The sequence below is a fragment of the Ricinus communis genome, chromosome 9 (genome assembly GCF_019578655.1).
Source record: "Ricinus communis isolate WT05 ecotype wild-type chromosome 9, ASM1957865v1, whole genome shotgun sequence".
In the NCBI taxonomy this organism is placed as follows: Eukaryota; Viridiplantae; Streptophyta; class Magnoliopsida; order Malpighiales; family Euphorbiaceae; genus Ricinus; species Ricinus communis.
In genome coordinates, this window is record NC_063264.1 from 26619542 (window position 1) to 26633624 (window position 14083).

The following is a 14083-nucleotide window of genomic DNA, read 5'->3' on the forward strand; positions in this document are numbered from 1 at the left end:
TCTCACATTCTCAAAATCTTAGTTTTTGCGGATAATTTTCAAATGCCAATGTTCTGCTGTTTCCCAATCGACTTTCTTGAGATGTAATAAAGTTGGAATAACAGAAATTACGAAACTGTCATGTTATTGTCTTAGCTTAGTAGATCATGGTACAAATATGAAAGACATTTGCAATCCCACATTGTTTTAAAGATATAACCCATGACTCAAGCCTGCAGATATAGGCGAAGGCAATTACTGTTTACAAGATATGGAGCCATGCAGTAAGCACAAAGCGAACTATTCTTTCGCCTTTTACTAAAGAATACCGTGTACTTGCTGTTTACAGTGGCATACAGTAATTTTTGGAAGGGCCCTATTCATTCTTATTAGAGCTGAGCCCTTTATCATTTCCAGTTCAACCTTTTCAATCTTAATTTATTGAATGAGATATAATATTCGCCTTCGTAAAGTAAATACTGTTTGCATATAGACAAGAATCAAGAGGATGCCGATGCTGTGGAAGAATAAGAATTGCAGAAGTATTATCAGGAAAATCAACAGGCAGCGGATTATATAGAACCTGCCATTGAAGAATAAGAATTGAATTTGTAAGAAAATCAAGGGGTGGCAGTTGATATAGTACTGGCGCCTATTGGAAAGCATGATTATCCATGCCTTGGCCTTCCGATCTTGAGGATTCAATTATTGTCAATAATCGCATTCTTGATTCTTTAGTTGTGATCAGATTAAAAAGAACTTGTAGCTGAAGTAAATTCCTAGGGTTAATTATTAAACACCAATGCAGTTATCTTCCTACTTGGTGATGTTTGCATAATCTAACTCTCTCAAGACAAATATTATTATTGGAGCTACTCTAAATGTTCATTATTCATTGGAAATGTGCAGGTAATTTCTTGATTATTGTTTGATGCTTCTAATTCACTGTTTGAGCATATATATATATATATATATATATATATGCTAAGTATTTACTGGTATGATCCTATATAATTTATCTTGATAAAGCATAGAAAGGGCAGAAGGCCAATTCTACAGCTTTTAGAAAATAAGAAAAATAACTAAGTCTATTGCTTCCAAGAAGATTGTTTTCTTCAAAATCTGTCACATAATCATGTTTAGTTTTTAAGGCACCTGAAGGAGATACACCTGAAGGATTCAATTGCTTTATTGTTGTTTCTAATCATCACAGTACTTAACAGTTTTCAGTAGATTTGTTAATTGTTTATTTGCTTTACGAATAAAAACCTTAACATGAAAAGGAAAAGAAAAGAAGAAAAACAAAAAACAGAAGCGCACGTAGCAACCAAAATACGTTGGACTATGTCATTGCCATAAAAAAAATACTTAACATGCTTTAATTACTATTTATCTTAGATATTTTTTATCTCTCACTTATTTATTACATTAAAATTATAAATAAATATTTTTTAATTTAAAATATTAAATTATATAGTAATCGTGACACTTTTTTTTTTTTAAAATAAATGAATGAATCACAAATGTTTAGAGCATTATACTTATTCCTTTTTGTCACTCTCAAGATTTAGTATTTGAATTTTTATTATTTATTTTTTTTCCTTTCAATAGAATCATTTCTTTTATTGATTAATGAATTTAGGAACAATTTGATTGATGAATAGGATCTTCATCATTCAATTCTAAAGCTTAACTTTTTTTTTTTTTACTTTCAAAACTATGTTCATTTATAAATTTATATTCATAATTATTCTAAGAAAATTATATATTTATTAGCAATTAAATGTGCTTCTTTTCATAAAGTATTACTTAAATTTGAAATCTTAGATTTTGAAGGGATAATAATATTAATGGTCACTAAATGTTGCACTTAGTTTCATTTTGATCATAAAATTGTAATTTATTTTATTTCAATCGTCCAATGATGTGTCTAATTTAGTACTCGCAAGTACATGAATCGTTTTTATAATAAAGCGGTAAATTCACCTCGAGGTCAATCTCTCAAGAAACTATGAAGCCACTTATTATATAGACTAATTATCAACACAAAACAATAAAAATAAATTTAAATATTCTAAACTAGTATTCTAAGAATGTAGAATATTCATAAATGAAATAAAATAAACTATAAAGTAAATATGCAATCAAAAGCAAATGCTTATAATTTAAAACTATATGCTAAAGGCAATATTTAGCCTAACCATTTACTTAGTAATCTCTTTATTTTATTTTAAACATAGATCTAATGAATGAGATGGTGATGTGTCTGTTTCTTTAACCACTCAAACTAATAATGTAACTAAAGTTTTTTTTACCAATATAGATTGAAGCAAAGATGGTGTCTCTAATACTTAAAATAAGTCTATTTAATAGATAAGACTATAGGTTTCATTATCTCCACAAAAAAATATTATCCTACCATAATTTTTAATATAAATCCTAATAATAATACAATATGACTAAAATGCCCTCCTTGGCCCTTGTATAATTCGGCTAGTACAACAAATAACATATCCACACGTCTTAATCTTGGGCCTTTGACATCAGCAGTTCTATTTAAGCTCTTTTGATATCATAAATATATATACATAATTTGGACCTATCATTTAGCTTTAGTTTTTATTACAATTTAATCACCTTACAAATAAGAAATTGATATGTCTCATTTTTTCTAATTCTAGTAGCTTTTGAAAGTTTATCCCATATAAACTAAGGGTGACTGAAAAAATTAAATTCTATTAGAATTGAATATTAGTAGCTTTGATCAATAGAAAGTAAATTATAAAAATATTTAATAAATAAAACATAAAAAAATTAAATTTTAATGTGAAACTTAAAGAGCTTAAATTTGATAATATTTATGTCCCTAAATAAATTATTTTAAGCTCACACAAGTATTAAAAAATATACAATATTAAATTGTTTCAATTATAATAAAAATAGTTTTATGAGTAAAATATCAATTTATTAAAATATATAAAATTCTTTTTTCACTTTAGTGAATTACTTTATTTTCCTACTCCATTAATACTTTCTCTCACAATGAATAAAGATAAAATTAGAAAAGAAGTAATTTCCTTTTGAGAAGAAAAGAAGTAACTAATACTCCATTAGTTGCTGAAAATAATAATTCTTTTAAACGATACTTATTTCAGAATGGAGAAAGTGATATACTATAATTTATAAAGAAAATGAATAGTTAAGTAGTTTAATTAAATTCATCAAATTTTAGTTTAAAAATAAATAAAAATATGAAAATAAAGAAATTTGTTGTACGAAGTTTCTTTGAATGAAAATTATCGTGTTTGTCATTCATAGAAATGAACAGGTATATCTTGACACATAATTATATCATAATAAAAATAATTAAAAAATATAAAAATAAAAAAGATAAAAGATTTCCACCAATTTTTTTTTTAGTCTCGTATGCTTCTTTTTATAAATTTAATGCAATAATATAAAAATAAAGCATTGAAATGCTAATATATCAAGAAGCTACAAAAAAAAGCTTTATTAGAGAGAAAGTGATGCAAATAAAATTGTAGGCACAAAATTGAGAGAACTAAAAAAATTATGTTGATTACATTTATTTATAATAATAAAAAAATTAAAATAATTCATCAAAGTTGAATATTAATAATAATAGAACTAAAATTTATAATAATAATAATAATAATAATAATAATAATAATAATTATAATATAATATATTTAAAAAAATTATTAAATAATTAAATTAACACTAATTAGATAAATAGATGAGTAAAAATTTATAGAGATGATATAAATTCAAGTATTTATATAAACTTTAAATGAGTTATATATGAATAAATTGATTATAATAGAATCCTTAATCGTGGCCCATGCATTGCATTATTTCATGGGCCTGATGCACCCTAACCAAATATGCTATTAACTTTTCTTGATTCTGAAGAGGCAAGCCGCACAAATCTACTAAAGATTTCTGTAAGTTAGAATCAACATTTTAATATATAATGCTGGAGCATTTTGTGATTGATCAACTGAATGGTTATTTTCTGATTTCAATATAATTATTTTCAGCAAGTTCTTTTAAAAAGGGCATCGAAATGGGATATTATATTGGGAAAAGGTGCAAATAAGCCCTTAATATTTGAAGTAAGGAGCAGATAAGCCTCTAATATATTTTTTAGTGCAAATAAATACATAAAAATATTTTTGCTGTATTCTAAGCCCCTTGAATAGACGGAGACTCAATTGCAAATAAGATCGTTGTCCAATAACATTTTCAAAATCAATTCTAATTTTTAATCTTAAGAAATTTGTAACTTTGATATTTTTTTTAAAAGAAAAATTAAAAGGTCATCACTTCCACCACCTACAACCCATCTCCACCACTATTATGCCATCACCACTACAACTGAGAGCTTCGACCAATAAAAGATCTCTATTACTATAGGGAAGACTATGAACCACAACTACCATTACATCTTCATGATTCCTCACTACACCAATATCAATATGGCTAATATATGAAAAATACAATACCATCAACTTGTTAAGAATCTAACAGAAGGTTTTACCTAGTGAGCAACATTCTAGCCCAACCATTATCATAATCAAAGTAACCAACATCCCAACCATATGCTTAATTTCTTTGAAAAATCAAATATCCAAAATTTACTATCTCAATTTTTATTTCTTTCTCATTATTAATATAGATATAATCTTTCAAATACCTAAACGCAAACATTTAAATCAATAATTCCAAATTGACAATTTATCTCACATCTTCAAAATTTCATTTTATCAACAAGAAGCATTAGAGTAGAGGAATTACAAGAAGAATAAGTGGAAGTGGATAAAGAAGCTAAAGGAGGAAGAAAAGATTAGTTGGAAGAATGCCAAAGGTTGGAGCACGAGAGGACGGTGCTGCTACCTTTATCATCGTTACAATCACGATTTCGATTTTACTCAGAAATCTTAATTTCCAATTCGTGGTTTTTGGTAAAAAAATTCTTGACCGGTGTGCTAAGAGAAGGAGATGGAATGAATTTTCTAGTTGTGGTGATAGGTGTGCTCGAAAAAAGGAATGAGTTTTGATTTTAATTTCTTATTTTAATAATAAAGTTAAATATATTAAAAATTTATAATTATTAAATAAAATATATTGTTTATTCTCCTTTTTTAGTATGTTAAACAAAAGTTTTTTTTTTAAAAAGAATTTCCATCTGATAGGGGCAAACATTTTTACGTATTTATTTGTGCCAGAAAAAAAGATTAGAGGCTTATTTGTTCCTCACTCCAAAAGTTAAGGGCATATTTGCACTTTTTTCCTCTCATGTTTGGGCATAGAGCAGTTGATGTGGAAACCATTCTTTTATTTTATTCTACTCTTTTAGGCCTAAAAGACTCTTCTTTTCTTTAAAGTTACAAGTATTTTTCGTTAATTGCATATAGAAGTGGATAACAAGATCATTACAAGTATTTTTCGTTAGTTGCATATTGAAGAGGATAACGAGATCATTAAAAATCAAACAGATAAAAGTGCCCTTAACGTTGGTTAAGGATATGTTTATACGTGAATTTTAGGATTATACACTCGAATAGCAATCTGAAGAAAAATTAACAGAAAGTTTAGTGAAAGCATAGTGGATCGGGTCCTACATACTTGGTGAGTGGATAAACCAATATAATCGTATCTTTCAATAATATATTATTTATATTTAAATTCTCATAAATTGTTGAAATGTTTCTTTTAGAAGTTAGTTATTTTAAATGCATTTGAACTTCATTATTTGGTATAGAAGTTGGGAACAAAAAATTACATTTTTTACTTTACTTTATATGTGATTATGGTTTTACATAACTGGATAAATGATTATGTGACCTATGAGTTCACACGTTGAACATTAGGTGTTATCGGAATATACTGTCTTTGTGATAGCGCTTAGTATACACATCGCTTTTAGGGCATATGCTAAAAGGTGCTTTTTAGGGCTTATTGTTTGCACGCGTATGACTATGATTTGCACTTGGATTGCATGGTTGAGATGTCTGAGCTCAAAGTTAATAGGGATTAGTAGTGCACATCTATAAGTGTATATTGGTTTCTATTAAATTATTGATTTTATTTAATGTTATTTTACTTGACCTCAAATGAGAAAATGTATTACAGTTCCACATACATATTGAAGAGATGCTTTATCTAAAAGGCTCTTCTTTTTTTTAATGTTACAAGTATTTTTCGTTAGTTGCATATTGAAGTAGATAACAAGCAATATCAAAAATTCATAAACATTAAAAACAAGAAATAAAAAATACTTGAATTAAAGAAAAAAATTCTGTTAAGTACAAAGCCTCACAAATTCACAATTGGAATTTATTCACTTTTGAATCAGAAATTAAAAGTTTAGCCACACATGGTGGAGTAAAAATTCACAAGAGTTATAAAGAATAGAGGAAGAAAATAAAAAATATAAAAATCAAAAGTCGTCCCTTTTGTAAAACTAGCCTCCTTATATAGGAAATCAAATCTAAATCCTAATAAAATAATCCCTATCTAAAAGAAAATAAACTTCCTATATAATTCTAATCCCTAACGAACGCTAAAATAAAGGGAAATCTAAACAAATAAAGTCCTAAATAATATAAGAGATAGTTTTCTTTATCCAGCACTTTCAAAATAAAGAAAATAACATAAAAGTGGGCCTACCACAAATTTGACTTAAAAAATTTAAAATTTTCTTCAACAGATTTCAGCAGTTCATAGATTGTAGGGGAATGGTCAGGTCTTGTTGAAAATGACATTCTACATAAATTTTCACTCTTCCTAAAAAATGCTTGATTTTTAACAATTGATATTTTAAAATATGTCTTTAAGCTGAATTTCACTCAATCCTTGATATTTCACCACCTAGATAAGAACAAACACAATTTGCATAATTAAGCACAATATTCAATCAAAATATAAGAAAATTAAACACAATAAATATAACTATTTATGATCTATTATAGAGCTGTGAGGATTGAGGCAAAAGAAGGATGCAAGACAGAGGGATTATAGAAGGAAAGTGAAGTTATTTATAAAAGCATACTCTTGACCAAGACTAGTGTAGTACCTGTTCTGATTTATATTGGAGTCCTCAAGCGTGTTGCACTATTACACGGACCTGGCGCACCCTTACCAAAGCTACTTTTAACTTTTCTTAATCCCCGAGCTTCAGACAAGAAGCACAAATCTACCAAGGATTTCTGTTTGTTAGCATGAGGATTTTAAAATCCACTCGTTACCTTCTCCTTTGCTTTCGAGTGGGAAACAATTCAAAACCAAATGGAATCAACTAAATCATTATTTCCTCATGTCAACAAAATCATTTTCATCCTCGGCATGACAAGTTTTAATAATGGTGAAATTAAGTACTTTAAAATTTTGATCCCAATAGTAACGAAGAACTGTACTAAAGTTGGTCTTCTGAAATGGGAAATCAAACTGTTGTAATCATTAAAAAGAAAAAAAAAAAGAAAGAAAAGGAAGTGTTTGTCATAGGGCAGATGCAGTGGAAACCATTTCTAATTATATTGTTTTAGGCTTAAAAGGCTCTTTTTTTCCATTAATTATGTCTCAAAAAAGAATAAACATTTAACTGCAATGATACCTCCACGACAGTATCAGTATGAAACTACCAAACACTAGATAAAAGCTTGCATAGGCAAAGTATTGATAAAGGTCGAATGTTAAAGGTAAAATTGAAAGGATTGAACTTGGATTGATGAAGAGCCCTTCCAAAAATTGTTAGAGAATAATTAACTATTTTATCAGGTATATACACAAAGGAAACCTGTACCTATACCAGAGTTAACTATTAGAGTATAATTGAATGCAAGAACCAGTTCACTAACTTACCAAAGATAAGCAACAGTTCCTCAGAACTAACTAAGCAAATTGCCAGTGTTCAAATGCAAGAGATCTCAAATGGACATAAGTATAGCTGTTCTTGGTATTGTGCACTAAGCTAAGATTTCAAGAGTGACTTACCTTGACTTTAAGATGAAGGAAATGAACATCTGTACGAATTTTAAATGAAGAAAAGAAAAAGGAGCACTGCACATAACAACCAAAATATATTGGACTATGTCATTGCTATAAAAATCTTATCCCACACGGAATAAGTATAACGGAGAAGTATTAAACATGGAATATAAATAGAAAGCAAATAGCATCAAGCAAACATACTTACCTGGACGGGGTCAATGGGCGATCAAGAAGGTTCATGGCCTAGGTAGTTGGTCTCCATTGCACTTAGGAGATGCACCTGCCTAAGGTCTCCCCAAGTGGGAGAGCCTACGTCATAATTTGTGATAGTGGGGGCCTGCGTTCGCGCGGCCCCTTTCCATGCCAATTCTAAACTTGCCACTAATTCCGGGAAACCTATGAAACTAAAGACATGTCTGGTGAAAAATTTAAAGCAGCTTCATTTTGAGGGATGAGTCCTATCAACGTGTATAAGTAGTCCTTTCAGAACTGTGAATTACTGATCCTACTGATATTGAATTTACAATAGCTTGTGACTGGGTTGAGCTACTAAGCCCTGCAAAATCTAGCTGATACTCTTACTAGCAGACTCTTACTGCAACTGGTGTTGTTTAGTCAGACAGTTAGAAGAATCATTCCTTAATTTCTTTTCTTTTGTACACGGATGGAATATCCAAATTCGCACAGTAGAAACAAAGCTGAACATATTGGCAAGATATATTCTCTTTTAACATAACAATCTTAAAAACCAGCAATTCAATTGCTACAAAGAGCCAATGTTTCAATGTTTATACAGTCTTGGAACACTAACATTTCAGCCCACATCGACGAGGCAAAAGAAGAATGTGTTGGTAAGCTAGAACTGAAAGTATTTTTAAGAATTTGAATAAATCATATTGTTCATTGAATAGCTAAGCCCTATTTATACAGCAAGATTTTAAAATTAAAATTTAGAAAAATCTGCTACAAATCAAGAAAATCTAAACTGATTATTGACTACCTTATTTGCCTTAAAATAAGGAATGATATTTTATTTGCCTAAAGACTAAGAACAAAATATAACTAATGCAGCTTCAAAAATCATAAAGTTAACACTCCTTGATGTTGGAGCTGCAAACTCCAAGAATCATTCCTTAATTTCTTTTCTTGTGCTTGATTTGTTCACGGATCCAAATTCGCACAGTAGAAACAAAGCTGAACATATTGGCAAGATATATTCTCTTTTAACATAACAATCTTAAAAACCAGCAATTCAATTGCTACAAGGAGCCAATGTTTCAATGTTTATACAGTCTTCTAACACTAACATTTCAGCCCACATCAACGAAGCAAAAGAAGAATGTGAGAGAAAGGGATAATAAAAGGGAAGTGAAGGTATTGAGAAAAGCATACCTTTCTCGGCTTTTTGGCTAAGATCAAGTGTAGTATCTGTTCTTATCAGTTTAATATCTAATATGTGGATCATTGATTCACATGATATTAAATTAAATTTTTTAATGGGAGGGTTAACTACAGTGGCTTGCTACCGAAATCCTCATGCATGGGCTGGCGCAACCCAACCAAATCTACCGTTTAATTTTGTCATACTTCTGAATTTATAAATATTTAATTGATTAAAATTATACCTCTTATAAAATTGATTATATTTATTATTCATGCACGACCTAGTAAAATAAAGAATATATTTAATTAGTTAATTGTCAACTGCTCTTTTGATGACAAGCTTCCTCATCACAAGACCTAGTAAAATAAAGAATATATTTCATTAGTTAATTGTCAACTGCTCTTTCGATGACAAGCTTCCTGATCACAAGGTTTCCGATAACACCAATTTCGTGGTAATTGGACTCTTTTGAAAAATTAATGGTTGAAAATTGTTCGGTGTATTTTGAGATGATCGGGGATTAGATCAAAGAATTATATGCTGGACTCATTCTTTAAGCATCATTTTGAGTTCATGGACACATTCAGATTGTCTATCGGACTTCGACGGCTAGAGGTTAGCCAACTGCCTTATCTCACATCTGATTAAATTATTTAGCCTAATAATTTTAAAATTGTTGATTAAAAATACATTGGTATTAATTTGAGAAAAATGATTTAGTGTATCTATGAATGTATCTTTGGAAAATTAAAATGTATTATTAAATTTAGTAAAGTTAAGCGATATGATAATCTTACAAAGACTCTATTACTAGTTGCTTTACACATATTTAAAAAGTGAAGTTAATTAACTAGAAAATAAGATTTAGCGGAACTTAAAATCTTAGCCAGAAATCTGCAATAATAAATTAATTATATATAATTGAGATTTTAATTAAGTGATTAATCAATAATTAAATTCGATTATGTTATTAGTAAATAATTGACATAATTACAGGAAGAATATTATAATTTTTAGAATAAATAAATATAGTAAAATTTACACTTAAGTGATTAGAAAATAAATAGAATTAATATTAGCTATATGATAAATAATATTGTTGGCATGAAATAAGTAGATCGGATGTGATGCTTGATTTGTGGGGTAGATCAATTTTTATTTTTATACTCAGGGTTAATTAAAATAGTCGGCAAATAAATATTAATGTTAGAAAATAAATAAATAGGAGTAATAATTAGTATTAATCTAGTTATTAATCGGTATAGAGGAAAATAATTACAATGGAATTTCATGTGCTGGAAAATATTTCGACAAGCTAAAAATAATTATTAGACAATTGTGAATGATGAATGATTTTGTTCATGATAGATTAAATTCAAGAAACTTTGGAGGTCTCGGATGAAAAAATATTATGAGATACATTATGTTTACTTTCTTACAGGTTGTGGACTCCTTTTACTAGGGAAGAAATTCAAGAAACTTTGGAGGTCTCGGATGAAAAAATATTATGAGATACATTATGTTTACTTTCTTACAGGTTGTGGACTCCTTTTACTAGGGAAGCTAGTTCATTTTATAGGGAGGTGCTGTCAGATTTTCGGTAGAATTAATTAATCAAAATGAAAAGGAAATTAATAGGATTAAGCTAAAATAAGATCAAAATTAAAAAGTTGGAATTAGATTTTAGATATAGGATAATAAACATTGGTTAAGAATAGAGATATATTTTACATTCCAGATGAGCTATAATTGGAGATGTTTATCGGTGAATTTTAGGATTGTATGCCCGAATAGCAGTCTGGAGAAAATTAACAGAAAGTTTAGTGAAAGCATAGTGGGTCAGGTCCTACATACTAGGTGAGTGGATAAACTAATAATATCGTATCTTTGAGTAGTATATTATTTATATTTATATTCTCATGAATTGTTGAAATGTTTCTTTTAAAAGTTAGTTAATTTAAATGTATTTGAACTTCATTATTTGGTATAGAAATTGAGAATAGAGAATTATATTTTTGGCTTTATTTTATATGTGATTATGATTTTACATAACTGGATAAATGATTATATGACTTATGAGATCACACATTGGACATTAGATGTTATCAGAATATACTGTTTTTGTGACAACGCTTAGTATACACATTGTTTTTATGGCAAATGCTAGGAGGTGCTTTTTAGGGGCTTATTGTTTTCACGCGTATGACTAGAATTTGCGCTTTGGGCTGCATGGTTAAGATGTCTGAGCGCCCAAAGTTGCCAGGAATTAGTAAGGTACATCTATGAGTGTATACTGGTTTCTACTAAATTATTGATTTTATTTGATGTTATTTTACTTGACATGATCTCAGATCTTAAACTATTACCGACATTGTTTTGAAATGAGCTGAGAATATGTTGACCTCAGATGAGAAAATGTATTGCAGTTCCACATACATAATGAAGATATTATTTATCTATTTAGTTAATAAAATTTCATTTGTGCAGTTAGAATGCCTTTGATCAAATATTTATTTTCAAAATAATAGTAGTATTTTCTTTAGTAGAAAAGTATTTATAAATAGTATAATAATATATATGTTTATTTCAATCATTGTCTGTTTCCATTTGTTATTTGTTTATCCTCTTTCTAAATTTGACTCACCCATTTTTCTACCCACCAGTGTTATACATGATGTGTAAAAGTAGCAATACATTGTCGGTTAAGAGACATATATAATCAATATCATTATATCCTTAAATTTCGTTGTTAATTAGTTGATCAAGTAGCTCTTTCTAAGGTTTTATCCACCCAAAACACAAAACACTTGGTTGATCAAGATGCAAGAAACATAAAACAGTTCTTCTCTGTGGACAAATATGGCAATTGGGTTAAGATTTTGTCCACCTGAGAAAGAGTTGGTAACTTATTATCTATACATAAGGAACAATGGCAGATTTTCATCTATTGAAAACTAGCTTCCTATGAAATATTGTGATTTCTACAGTAAAGAAGATCCTTGAAAAATATGGAAGAAGTCTGGTAGAGACAAGTTGAGCAATCATAAAGGTCTTTACTTCTTCACAATATTAAAGAAGATAACCCCTGGTCGGGACCATAATATCAATCGCAGGATTGTCTCCACCGCAAGGACTTGGCATAGTGAGACTTTAGGTAATAGCTCAAAACTTCATCATAATGGGGTTACAACATATATGAAGCGATTTAATTATAAGAGCCCATCAAAATTAGACCAAGATCATTGTTGGAACATGCTTGAGTATAGTTTGGAGGGTGGAGAATCTCGTTATGCTCTTTGTCAACTCAAAAATAGCAGAGAACAATCTAGAAAAAAAGAAGAGACAAATTATTAATGATAACTTTGTGGAGGCTTTTAAACCTATAAAGAGCTTAAGGGTTAAGCAAGAATTGCTAAATTTGATTATAGAAAAGCCTAAGGCGGTTGATGTAGTACCTGCTATACAAGAACAAGATGTAGGCAAAATGCATAAACGATACTATTATTATAACTATTATATCCATTTAATATCTCGACTCAATAATCACAAAAAATAATACCCTAGTTAACCAACAATAAATCATGTAACATTATTTTTTATTATTATGTAATAATATGGCAGCCAGATTCTCCCACTAACTACTACATCACCTCCTATTTGGACACAACTAATCCTGGTTAGTTGTTGAACATTCTCTCAGCTCCCCTACCTTGAACTCTTACCTTGCAATTGCATTTGGGAATTAAGAATTTTAAGCTTACTAGGATTAATTATGTACAGGTGAGTGGTGACGTGGAAGCTAGAGAAATAATCTAGCGACCACATCAACACAAAAATGGTTGGAACTATGAGATGTAATTTAGTCATAAAATTGTAATTTTTTTTTTCAATCGTTCAATGATGTGTCTAATTTAGTACTCACAAGTACACGAACCGTTCTTTTCGTAAAGCGGTAAATTCACCTCGATGTCAATCTCTCAAGAAATTATGATGTCACTTATTATATAGTCTAATTATCAACATAAAATAATAAAAATAAATTTAAACACTCTAAACTAGTATTCTCAGAAAGTAGGATATTCATAAAATAAATAAAATAAATTATAAAGTGAATATGCAATGCAAAAGCAAATGCTTGTAATTTAAAACTATGTGCTAAAGGCAGTATTTAGCCTAGCCATTTACTTAGTAATCTCTTTATTTCACTTTAAGCCTATATTTAATGAATGAGATAGTGATGTGCCTTTTTCTTTAACCACTCAAACAATAATGTAACTAAAGTTTTTTTTATCAACATAGATTGAAACAAAGATGGTGTCTCTAATACACAATATAAGTCTATCTAATATATAAGACTAGAGGTATCATTATCTCCATCAAATATTATCCTACAATAACTCTTAATATAAATCCTAATAATAATACAATGATTAAAACGCCCTCCTTGGGCCTTTTATAATTCGGCTAGCATAGCAAATAGCAGATCCACACGTCTTAATCTTGGGCCTTTGAAATCAGCAGTTCTATTTAAGCTCATTTTTTGAGTATTTTTCTCCATATTTTCCTCTTTTGGTTAATATTATAAGAAAATAGACAATTAAGCTTACATGAGGTAAAAGTATATATTATTCTCATATTATATATATAAAACATACTATTAAAGCACTAAAACATCCTAAATATAAATACATAATTTGGACCTATCAT

The 14083-nt window shown here is 28.9% G+C and overlaps 2 non-coding genes and 1 pseudogene across 2 annotated transcripts; all 3 read left to right on the forward strand.

The window, feature by feature from the left end:
- Nucleotides 1-254: 254 nt before the first annotated feature.
- Nucleotides 255-376, forward strand: LOC112535658. Its single transcript, XR_003079743.1, has one exon. It is a non-coding gene; the product is annotated as a U5 spliceosomal RNA (small nuclear RNA).
- A 7813-nt stretch (nt 377-8189) lies between these two features.
- Nucleotides 8190-8350, forward strand: LOC112535655. The gene has a single exon (XR_003079741.2). It is a non-coding gene; the product is annotated as a U1 spliceosomal RNA (small nuclear RNA).
- Nucleotides 8351-9380: 1030 nt separating this feature from the next.
- On the forward strand, nt 9381-9551 carry LOC112535657 (annotated as a pseudogene).
- The last annotated feature ends 4532 nt before the right edge of the window (nt 9552-14083 follow it).